Here is a 12,812-nt window from a genome sequence, read left to right on the forward strand (position 1 = left end):
CACACACACACACACACACACACACACACACACACACACACACACACACACACTATTAGACAAAGACTGACAGATAGACAGGCAGACAAGCAGACACAGACATTTAAGGCAGACAGAAAGGCTTACATAGACATTAAGGCAAAAAGACATATAAACTGACAGACAGACAGACAGACATACAGGCAATACAGACTAACATATATAAAATCACTATTGTTGATAAGGGAAAAGTAAATAGTTTTCATAACATATTTAATTGTTTATGTTATTCCTATCCGTCAGTGTATGAGAAGATATTTCACTTCTTAATCAGACAAAAAGACAAGGAAATAGAAATGCACCAAAAAATTACACATTACTACAACCTCATCATCTCCCTCCCGGAATACACAAGTCAACATAGAGAATTTAGTGGCTAATGGTGACAAACTAATACCGGATGAGACGTGGAGGAAAAACATATATACTTAATCTTTTTTACATTCTAATTTCATAGTGAGACACGTGCAATATTATGTAAATGGCTCATACTTTACAAGACCTACGAAAAACACAGCTCTCTCTCTCTCTCTCTCTCTCTCTCTCTCTCTCTCTCTCTCTCTCTCTCTCTCTCTCTCTCTCTCTCTCTCTCTCTCTCTCTCTCTTCGTACCCAACATCCATCACTTAGCTGCCTACCTGCCGCTGTCAAGGAAACTAAGGTGTTTAAATGCCATCATAAAACCCTCTCTGAGTAAGGACAAAGTACACAATTAAAGGACACTACGACACTATGACACACACACACACACACACACACACACACACACACACACACCACACACACAAACTTGGTCTACGTGTGTTTTTTTAAGTATGAGCGCAACGGGTTTCTCTGCTCCTCTCCTAGTGGAAAGCCTTGTTTTTACCCCCAGAGGCAAGCCCACGTATTGTTCCAGGGAGCCCCGTTCTGATCTCATTAAAGCACCACAGACTAGGGGTTAATGAGACCATCTATACTGTAAGAAAGGCCGCGAGGGAACTGCTTGATGAAAGGAGATGAGGAATAAAATAACTGATAGATGGAAGGTGGAAGAAGCGAAGACGGAGGCGGTTGCGGAGGAGGAGAAAGCGGAGGAGGAGGAAGAGGATGAGGAGGAGGAGGATGAGGAATAGAGGATATTAATGCAATGACTGATGTGTATGACGAAAACAATAAGAAAAGGGAAGGAGGTAATGACAATATTAGAATAGAAAAGAAAGAATAAGCAGGAGAAGGAATAAATTAAACATATAGAACGTAAACCCAGGAATAAACAGTTAATGAAAAAATAAATAAATAAATTCAATCAATAAAAAAAAATGTAGAAAATAAAAACACCAAAACAAGAACTTCAGTGACCTATTCAATTTTTAAGCGTGGAAAAAGCATGCACAGAATTTCACGCTTGAAAGTTCAATAGGTCAGACGCACACCCACGTAATAGGACTTACAACCTCATCCCGCCCCTGGAACAGACAGGCATTTATCCCAACAGAATGACAAACACAGACGCCGCTAACCAAGTATATTTATAACCCCATCACGCAACTGGAACACACAAACGGCTCCTCTATCAATACAAACACCGACAGCTCACTACAGCTCACTCCAGAAGCGCTCACCAGACAGACAAAAAGTTTCATAACCCGTCAAGCTCCCACACAGCTTTCCTACACTCGATAGCCAGACAGGTTACTCTTCTTTATCCCTCCTGTCTCGCCAGCAGATCATTCGCCAAGCTCTCAGGGTTCACTGTTACTCATTACTCTTGGATCGCTAAGTACTGAATTTTATGTCCTCAGCATGATGCGATGAAAGTGTTTACCTCATAGATCTAAAGGTTTTCAGGGATGTTGGCGATGGAAGCATGATGTAGGATTAGTATTCTGGGTGATAGTCAATGTAGATCATTTTACTCTCTCTCTCCTCTCTCTCTCTCTCTCTCTCTCTCTCTCTCTCTCTCTCTCTCTCTCTCCTCTCTCTCTCTCTCTCTCTCCTCTCCTCTCTCTCTCCTCTCTCTCTCCTCTCTCTCTCTCTCTCTCTCTCTCTCAAAATTATATGACTATGAAAGCTCAATGATCACTTTATTTATTATTTATTTATTTATTTCTATTTTTTTTCTTGTTTTTTTGTTTGAGATGGGTCTACAATACAGTTCTGTGTCAATGGACCGTGCCAGCAAATATCTTATCAATCAATAATATTCGTAACTCTCTCTCTCCAATAAGAGATACCGAATCAAGATAGTACAATGTGACCCGTTTCAAAAGAGATATACGGAATCGCAAAACAAGCAGCAACAGAAAAAGGAAAGTCAACACAGCCAAGGTCTCCACCACAAGCGTCTGGCAGCACAACACAACATAAGGCTGATGCATTATTGTCCTTCCATGGTAACTATTGACGTGGGGTTTGTGGAGGCAAGCTTTGTGTGGTGTCCACGTGCGAGGGTCAGGAGAGACTGATCCACCCCTTACGTCTTGAAAAATAGAGGTAAGAAAGTGCAATAGTGTTCGCCGTTTATGTTTTTGTTTTACATTCAAATAAAAATTTATAAATAATATTCAAGAATGGAGTAAACTATTATTATTTTCGTATATATGATGTCATTCTGGCCTTCACACTCTCCTGGCTTAAAAACAAAAAAGGAAAAAAAAAAAGATTTTCAATGTAATTTATGATGCTGTTGCTTCTCATACTCAAAATATCACTATTTTCCTTCTTCAATGAAATATTTGAAAAAAAAAAAATGTAATTCTCTGAAAATCTGAATTAAATTATCACTTCTTAATTAATGAAAAAATGAAAAGTTGAAATTAAAGTAAACATAGCATAATTGAAAAAAAAAAAAATCACTGAACTTTTTATCTGGTTTCGAATGCAAGACGAACAAGTAAATCGCTCAGCACCCTCAAGAAACAAAGTGGATTCAGATGCACTGCCGAGGAGCTAAAGGTCACTGGGCTGCTATACAGTAATTCAATATGCGCGTCCTGCTGTCAAGTCTCGTTTGACGTGAAGGCGCCTCCTCCAGGGGCCGCCACACGTCAGGCCTGCCCTTCGCTTCCTAACTCCCACAAATTGCTCCAAAACACCGCCAGGGGACTTGACCATTTATGCCTCATGAATATGTTACTCGGTCATATCAGGTAAGCAACAGGCTTACTATGGATGAGCGTAGCCCTCCTGCCTTCCTGCTTCCTTGCTACCTTCGCTCCCTCTTGCCCCTTAACACTCACTAACGCCTTCAGTTTCCCCGCCAGCTTGTGTGTCTCTGTACTCTGAGGACATTGCCTTTCCGTGTCCAACTCTCTTCCCTTTCTTTTGGTTTGGTATGAAATTGATTATCATTAAGTCTCTCTCTCTCTCTCCTCTCTCTCTCTCCCTCTCTCTCTCCTCTCCTCTCTCTCTCTCTCTCCTCTCTCTCCTCTCTCTCTCCTCTCTCCTCTCTCTCTCTCTCTCTGATCTACTTAAATTCATGCACCATCAAAGCCACGAAGGAAGATAAACTCACCTTTAAATCATCTCGAAATATTATCCACATAAAAAATATAACCACTTACTCAAGGCGATCAATGGAATAAGCAGGAATTTTAGTATGACGGGTTGACCATTTCAGATGAAGGCAGCGATCAGAGTGTAGCAAGAGGAGGGAGTGGAGAGGGACTAGAGGAATGAGGTACGAATAGAGAGCAACGATTGAAGTGGTAAAAGTAGAAGGGGACAAATGGAGGGGACGAGTGGAAATAGATGAGAGAAGAACGAGTGGAGACAGAAGAATGAAGGAGGACGTGTAGAAGAGGACTAGAAAAGGACGACGAAGGTGTAACGGTAAATGTGGGGAGGGGGGAATGTGGATAGAACAGAGGAAGGAGGAGGATTCGAGAAGACGGGCTAAAGTAGAAGGACGAGTGGAGAAGGACAAGAAGGAGAGAACAATTGAAGGGGAACGAGTAGAAGAGAAGGGAGGGAAGAAGGACGAGGAGGAGGACGAGTGAGAAGTGACAACATTTGCTTCGCGTGACAGGAGCTTGGGAAGGTAGTATAATTCAACATAATAATGAAGACGTTGACAATTAATTTCGCCTCAAAGTTTGCTCATTAACACCTGCCCTTACTTGCAGGACGACGAGAAGCGCGGTCCCTGAGCTATCCTTCCAAGGTATTCCCCTTCATCATCTCAATAACAACAACACCGCGTCCAAAGTTGTGTTCCGCCCCTTGTTTGAATATCCTGGTACACTCCCTGACTTGCTTCTCTTTTTTTATTCACATTCTGGTATCAATCTTACTATTAAATATTTATTATCATTAGTTTACTTCTACTGTCAATACTGCTAGGTACTATTATTATGTAATACTACGACTGAGTACTGTTATGATTTACGTATTAATCCGCTTAATATATCTAACGCGTCAATTATCATAATAATCTCATGTTTTACCTGCAATGAAACAAGCTTTTTTTCTTTTTTCTTATTCTTCTTTTCATTATTATTATTATTATTATTCTCCTCCTCCTCCCTCCTCCTCCTGATCCTCCTCCTCCTCATTCTCCTGATCCTCCTCCTTCTTTTCTTCCTCCTCCTCCCTCCTCCTCCTCCTCCTCCCTCCTCCTCCTCCCTCCTCCTCCTCCTCCTCGTCCCTCTTCCTCTTCCTGATCCTCCTCCTCCTCCAGATCCTCCTCCTTCTCCTGATCCTCCTCCTTCTGATCATCCTCCTCCTCCCTGATCATCCTCCTCCTCCTCCAGGGTCCTCCCTCCTTCATCCTGATCTTCCTCCTTCTCCAGATCCCCTCCTCCTCCTCCTGATTTCTTGATACTCCCTGATCCTCCTCTTCCTCCTCCTCCCCCCCTCCTCCTCCTCCCGTGGTCTGGGGCTCAATGATAAGCAGGGGAACCAACACACTTTTGCTTTCATTTGCTATGCATGACTCACCGAGCAAGCAATTCGCGCGGGGGAGGGAAGTGGAGGGCGAGGGTAAATATGCTTGCTTATCAATTTCTTTACCTTAGCTGTAGCACGTCCGCGTTTCTCCTATCCCTGTTTATCTGCGTTTCCCTTCGTCTGTCACTCTAACTAACCTCGCTGCTCTTTAATATATTTGCTTGCGTGTTTTTTTTTTTTTTTTCGAGTTTTAGCTAATGTGCGTATTTCTATATTTGTGTCATGTATACAAGACTGTTTTTGCTTCATCACATCCATATACACACGTGGCTTCAAGGGAAAAAAATACCAGAACTTAAGAACACAAGAGATTAAAGGGACAGTAAACGGACAGCACACTTAAAATACGAGGTTCAAAGGAAAATATCAGAGCTTAATAGCCTAATCAAATAAGGAGGTTGCAAAAGACAAACTGATCTATACAAGCCACCTCCCTGAAACACTTAAACCATCTGTCTTCACCATCTATAAATTCATCCAACCTCTTGTTGAATTAAGTCTACGCACCGACCATGTTCTTGCTGAGTATTCCCCAACTCACTCACAACCCCATTAACTTCGTGAACTGTGGTAATCATTGCTTCTTAAGTCAGACCGATCGGCAGTTCTTTACATGAATCCCGACTACGGTTCATTAAAAGTTAAAATAGCAGTTAGTAATGACAGAGTATCAATTACTTTAAGCTTCAAATAACTTCAAATCCCATCCTTCCACGGTAACTAGGGCACAGCATTCCCTACGACGCAACTCTCCAATTCCGGGGCTGAAAACTGACCCTCTGTCGCTGATTTGGTTGTAAATTGCCAAGTGTCTGGCCTGGGAATGTTACTTTGAGTGCGCAGTGTGCAGACATTTATAGCAGGGAAGTAACCCGTTAATGTCAGATAAAACAGCAGTCACACTCACATCGTTACCTTTTCATTGCGCCATAACCTCTGACGTCAAATGGCTATAGAAGTAATTAATATAAACTGAAACAATAATCACTGAGGCCTAGAAAGTAACAGTATACGAGTGTTATTAGGTGTGCTGTAATGACCCGTTATGTTCTGCTAGCCACTCTTCATATTCATCAGTGTTAACATCGCCGTGACATGGACGAGGTCGTGCACTTTTATCTATTATTCATTTCATTTTCAACACAAGCACCCGTGATGATGGTGATACATTAGGTAATTAGGTGGAATGAGGACACAGGGCCGTAAATAAAATGGATATGCACAAAATATAGTAATTTCCCCCGAATTATCTTCAATTTCATTAGGTCTGGCTCTTTTTTTTTTTTTTTTTTAGGTGTACATAAATAATAATTCTTGTATTCTTTTTTTTTACTTCATTCAGTTGTACATTTTTTTTTTTTTTTGTTCACCGAATGCAAACGATATAACATCCCATCAACTTTTTTTTTTTCACTTTTACGATTGAATTCATTGATTTGTACAATAAAACTGCGTAACTTAAATTAAACATTCCTTCGTATTCTTTCCAAGAGCATCAATCTTTATTTTGCAGACTACAAACTAACTACAAATATAGTCAGTCTTTAGAAGCTCTGTCCCCTGCCTTTCCTCTCAAAAAAAAAAAAAAAAAATCTTTACGTCCACTTTCCGGCAAAACGAGTGATAAACGCGACTACACAGGCTAAGGGTCAAATAATTAGGGTCCAGGGAGCTAACTGCAGCCATTAGCATATAATGAACTACTCGGGTACTTGCATGTCAAAGCGGCTTGTTGGGCTGCTCGTTTGAGGCTGGACGGGGCGAGGCGGGAGAGAGCAGGACGAGACGTGGTGGGCGAGGACGGAACTAGGGAAGTGGGACGCGGCTAGGTTAGAATATGAAAGGACAAGGCAGTAGGGAACTAATGTAGAACCAGTGGGGCGTAAACGTTGAAACCATTCAGTGACGAAGCGAGGTGGAGTTATGAAGGGAAGTACAGAGTCAACATACGAAGCCTAATGGCCCGTGAACTCTACAACCATCCACGACAACCATGACGCGACGAGGTAGGGCGGAAAAGGAAGAATAAAGTACAGAGGCAACATATGAACGGTACAACCTTCCAATTAACAGGTGTCATTATCTCCGCGAGAGTCGTCTGTAGCAACTGCTTACCCTGCAACTTAACACAAGGCACTGCAATACATATTCTCTTCTCTCTCTCTCTCTCTCTCTCTCTCTCTCTCTCTTACATGGCCTCGTGGCGCAACGGATAACGCGTCTGACTACGGATCAGAAGATTCCAGGTTCGAATCCTGGCGAGGTCGAAGAGCGTATATCTTTTTAGTCCCTCACAAACGTTTATTGATTGAACTTAAATCACACGGTATCCAAGGCGACCGTGTTGAGATAGGTAGAAAACTGAATAAACAATCGTAAGCAAAGACTAGTAACAAATGGAAAATCATCCAAGTGGACTAGTAACTAGTGAGGTGCCACAGGGATCAGTCTTAGAGCCTGTTCTCTTCCTTGTTTATGTAAACGACACAGTGTTACCGGTATAATATCGCAGTTTGCTGATGACACCAAAATAACGATTTCCGTAGTCTCTAACGAACAAGTAATAGAAATGCGGGAAAATCTAGGCAAGTTGTCAGAGTGAGGGAAAACCTGGCAAATGAGTTTTCATGTAGATTAGTGCAAAGTGCTTTACATAGGGTATCGAAAAGAGAAATCAAAGCATATTCTAAATAGTACCCAACTTAAAAGTATGGACAGCGAAAATGATTTAAGAGTAACAATATCGAGCAATCTAAAACCTAGCCAATAATGTTCAGAAGTCGTAAAGAAAGCGGATAAAATAACTGACTTAATCGGCAGATCTTTTGAATATGAATCTAAGGATACGATCCTGACTTTGTATAACTCTTTAGTCCGTGACCTTTTGAAATATTGCGTTCAAGCATGGTGCTTCCATTACAAGAAAGACATTGATAGATTAGAACGAGTTCAGCGTAGAGTAACAAAAAAAACCTAAGAAACAGATCAAACGAAGAGCGTCTTAAAAAATTAAAATTATTCCCATTAACACAAAGAAGACTAAGAGGCGACTTAATACAGGTGTTTAAAATCATCAAAGGCATTGATAACATGGATTGCAGGAAGTATTTCACGATAGGTTTTTCAAATTACACGCGAGGAAACCGTTGCCAAATTGTTGGGAAATCATTCAACTCTCACATATACAAAAAAAAAATAGAAAAAAAAAAAAAACACTGTGTAGTTCATCTATGGAATGGGTTTTCTCGGGACGTGATAGACTGCAATATCGCAAAGGCTTTTTAAACGCTGTCTTCACTAATATTTTGCCTCCAATCCGCGGCTAACAGCATTTGTTTGTGATCCCCGGATATGTGGACACCTTATTTCATCTATGTTCATTCTTTCCAATGAAATTTCTTTCAGGTTTTTCCCTCTCTAATCCCGTAAGGTATTTATTTTCGACTTGTTTTCCTGTACGTCTTATTTCGGAGGGAGTGGAGGGTGGGAAGAGAGCCTTCTGCTTTGCTGTCGTTTTCTTCTGCTACCACGTTAGTCCCTAGGTTAGGTCATCTCGTGAGGACCGCAAGGTCTGATGAGGTCTCTGTTTTTCTATGTAACTCTATGCAATTCTCTCTCTCTCTCTCTCTCTCTCTCTCTCTCTCTCTCTCTCTCTCTCTCTCTCTCTCTCTCTCTCTCTCTCTCTCTCTCTCTCTCGGTCCCTCTGAAGTAAGACGTTTACCGTGTGATGATGAATGACTCTTATGCTTTTCTTTGAAGTTACGCGTAGACTTTTGCAAGATGAATAGATCTGCTGCTCTTGTTGTTTCAAGAGAATTCCCTCAAGGGCGAGAGTCGAGAGAGAGAGAGAGAGAGAGAGAGAGAGAGAGAGAGAGAGAGAGAGAGAGAGAGAGAGAGAGAGAGAGAGAGAGAGAGAGAGAGAGAGAGAGAGAGAGAGAGAGAGAGAGAGAGAGAGAGAAATATACAAAAGAAAAATAAGAATCGCTAGACCAGATGAATCTTACAAGTCTGTTTATGATGAACTACAACATCCAACCTGCAGTAAAAAGCAAAGAAAGAGAGAGAGAGAGAGAGAGAGAGAGAGAGAGAGAGAGAGAGAGAGAGAGAGAGAGAGAGAGAGAGAGAGAGAGAGAGAGAGAGAGGAGAGAGAGAGAGAGAGAGAGAGAGAGAGAGAGACAAAAGGAAAATAAGAATCGCTAGACCAGATGAATCTTACAAGTCTGTTTATGATGAACTACAACATCCAACCTGCAGTAAAAAGCAAAGAAAGAGAGAGAGAGAGAGAGAGAGAGGAGTGGAGAGAGGAGAGAGAGAGAGAGAGAGAGGAGAGAGAAGAAGGAGAGAGAGAGAGAGAGAGAGAGAGAGAGAGAGAAGAGAGAGAGAATGGGAGAGTTAGGAGCAAGAGAAGGAAAGGGCATAAGTGCATGTGACGTTTTCCCAACCAATCAAGATAATGGGCCTCACCTGCCACTCTGTCTCCTCGCGTTTGCTCTTCCCTGACAACACTAATAATATTCAAACACGGAAAATAGAAGTAAACATCCTTCTCAGAGTACTGGTAATACAATATTGAATGTACGTGGGCCGGATATTGATTTCCTCCTGTCAGACTACGGTATTCCCTAAAGAAACTAAACAAAATAAAAAAAAGACTTGATCAATTCACCTTAAAAAAAAAAAAAAGTGTACCGTACGCCATAATGTTCCCCTGAGCCTTCTCCTGTCTCACAACACTGGGACTTATAGACTTAGGAACTTGGTAGTGAGGTCAGTCTCGGTTTCTGTCGCTTCCTTATTACTCAGTGGGACACAGTAAAGGAGAGAAGGGAAAAGAGAAAAGAGGTAATGAGATGATTGAATAAATATGGTAACGTATGCGTTTACTATTAGTTAGTGGGGCGTGAGCAAACAATAGGGAGGAAAAGAATATATAAAAAAAAGCGAAATGGGGTGATGAGATAACTAAACAAATAAACTTACCTATTTGTTGACCAAAAACAAGTATATAAACCTAACAAATCGAGCCAAGTGATGTGGCCTGTTCTTATTTTAAGTATTTCCACAGCATTCACAAAAAAAAAAAAAAAAAGCTTCAGGAAGAAAAAAGTGTAAAACCCCGGAGCGTCATACAACTATTATTTAAACCTTGGAAATACAGTTTAGTTGATGTTCGAGACTGGAAACGCTGGGAGACACAACTTCAGGTGACGGAAGGATTATAATGTTACACCAGGATGACGAAAGTTCTGTAGGTGAGGATGAAATAAAAGCAAGATAAATCAATTATGGCAAGAAAAGAGAGAAGCAACGAAGGTAGGGTTCTTTATATGAAGCGATAATAATTTCAATGACATACGAAAACAAGACGAAAGGTGTAAGCGTAACGATGAACGAAAAGAAAGAAAAAATCAATAACGGCAAGAAAGGAGGGAGACAAAAAAGGCAAGGAACGTATATGAAGTGTTAATAATTTCTTTGACATACGAACACATGAGAGTTCTACAGGTGAGGATGGAACTAAAACAAAGGAAGACATCAGTTATTGCAAGAAAGGAGAGACAAAGTAAGATAAGAAACGTAAATGAAGTGTTAGTAATCTCCATGCCACACGTACACATGACTCAAAGTAATATTTATGCATCAAACGAACCACTATCTTTAAAATTGCCTACGAAAGGTTCACGGTTCGTTGGCATCACACAGCGCAACATGGTATTTTTTTTTTTCACATTTTCAAACAGTTTTTCTTTCTATTTTCTTTTTTTTCTTTTATCTTTTTTTTTTTTTAATTCACGTTAAAGCTCGTGTGTTAAAGTGTTTCCTTCCCCGAGGCGCAGGCTGACGACCTCTGCAAAGTGCTTGAGCAGGGGCCATCTTTTATCTCTATCTATTTTTTTTTCTATTATTTCTTCTCTGGTTCTGTGTTAGTGCCGCTGGATGGACATGAAACAGTTGGCTCTCAGTACATCACAATGCCTTCCCTGCACTCAAAAACGCGACCCAGAAACACACACACATGTTATAATAGACATCACACACACACACACACACACACACACACACACACTATACGTGAAAAACTGTACTACATGCTCGAAAAAACACATACCAGCACAAATAAAACCTCCTCCTCCTCCTCCTCCTCCTCCTCCTCCCCCTTTGCGGACAAGAGTCGCGCGACACACAATCACACACACACAACACAATAAAAGAACAACAGCGTAAAAAACAGACCCGCAAAATCGTGGGTATTGGTCGGCCGCGGACACAGTCGAGCCTCGTGGTTATAAACATGAAATGCAAAATAGTTTCGTAACTTTTGTTTTATTCCTATACTTTTTTTTTTTTTTTGAGGAGGGTAGGAGAGGGGAAAGGAAGAATAGGGGGCAGGGAAGGGTGTATGGCGCTCTGTTTGTTGGTTTTTTCATTCTTTCCCCTAAACACACACACACACACACACACACACACACACACACACACACACAAACACACACACACACACACACACACACGGAAAATTATTTCTCATTCGTATCAAGAACGTAACAACAAATGAAACCCTAAGCATATTTCTAAAAAATAAATAAAAACAATAAAAATAATAAATAATAATAATATAAATAAATAAATATACTGAACTAGTGTGTGTGTGTGTGTGTGTGTGTGTGTGTGTGTGTGTGTGTGTGTGTTGTGTGTGTGTGTGTGTGACTATCGCTATTACATTACACATACAAGTTAGACCGGCAGCAAAGAAGCCCTGCGGCAGATCAGGGAAGTGATAGCAAGCGACCTTTCCCTCAACATTCGCAGAAAGCTGATGGCATGCACACGTGAGGAAAGTGGATGAGGGCACCACTTTGCTCACGCTGATGACCTTGGGAGAAACAAATGATGCAGTGAATTGTGACGAAGATACAATAACAATGACAACAATGACTGCTGCTACTACTACTACTACTACTACTACTACTACTTCTACTCCTACTACTATTGTTACTATCACTATTACCAATGAGATAAAATTACATGATGAATAAAAGATGTCTGAGAAAGAAAGCAAGTAAAGATACTTTGTTAAAGTATAAATAACAAAGTAAAAGTATAAATAACAAATAAAAGAATCCTAAGTCGTTAGAAAATAATACCAAGCAAACAAGAAAATAAACAAATAGATAAAATATAATGGAAATACCTGAATAGACTAAATAACCATTAAGTACCAAAGCATTTAAATAACTAAAAAAATAAAAAAAAATGAGCAATAATATATAAATACATTCGTCTCAGCACACACACATACACACAGACACACAGACACACACACACTAAAAACAAAAAAGAAATGAAATCCAGGTGGCAGAGGCAGGTAGACGGTCCAGCCTCGTCGTTCCAGGGAGGCACGAGGGCGCTTCTAACGACTCTGCATTAGGGAAACGACCAATATAACGACTCCGCCCGCCTGACTGTGATCACGAAGGTCAGTGGCCAGCAGGGACCGAGGTCAGCAAGCCAGGCAGGTAAGGAAAGCTGGGCGTGGGAAGTGAAGAGTGCGGATGGTGGATGGTGAGGTGAGTAGGAGAAGCGGAAGAGTGGAGAGGAGGTTAGTGTGTGGAATAAGGAGGAAATTTTGGATGGTTGTGGGGGTGGAATAAGGAGGAAATGTTGGATGGCTGTGGGGAAGGTAAGTGTGTGGAGTAATAAGAGAAAGAGGGAAGGAAAAACTGATGGGAAAGCTTGTGTGTGGAGTAAGGAGAGAAAGAGGGAAGCAAGGATGGAGGGAAAATTAGTGTGTGGAGTAAAGAGGGAAAGAGAGAAGAGACGAGAGAAGGTTAGTGGGTGGAGGGA

At 41.1% G+C, this 12,812-nt stretch overlaps 1 non-coding gene across 1 annotated transcript; it reads left to right on the forward strand.

Moving 5' to 3' along the window:
• The first annotated feature begins 7,161 nt into the window (after window positions 1–7,161).
• Trnar-acg (transfer RNA arginine (anticodon ACG)) lies at window positions 7,162–7,234 on the forward strand. Its single transcript has one exon. It is a non-coding gene; the product is annotated as a tRNA-Arg (tRNA).
• The last annotated feature ends 5,578 nt before the right edge of the window (window positions 7,235–12,812 follow it).

Source organism: Scylla paramamosain, chromosome 5, assembly GCF_035594125.1.
Source record: "Scylla paramamosain isolate STU-SP2022 chromosome 5, ASM3559412v1, whole genome shotgun sequence".
Taxonomy (NCBI): domain Eukaryota; kingdom Metazoa; phylum Arthropoda; class Malacostraca; order Decapoda; family Portunidae; genus Scylla; species Scylla paramamosain.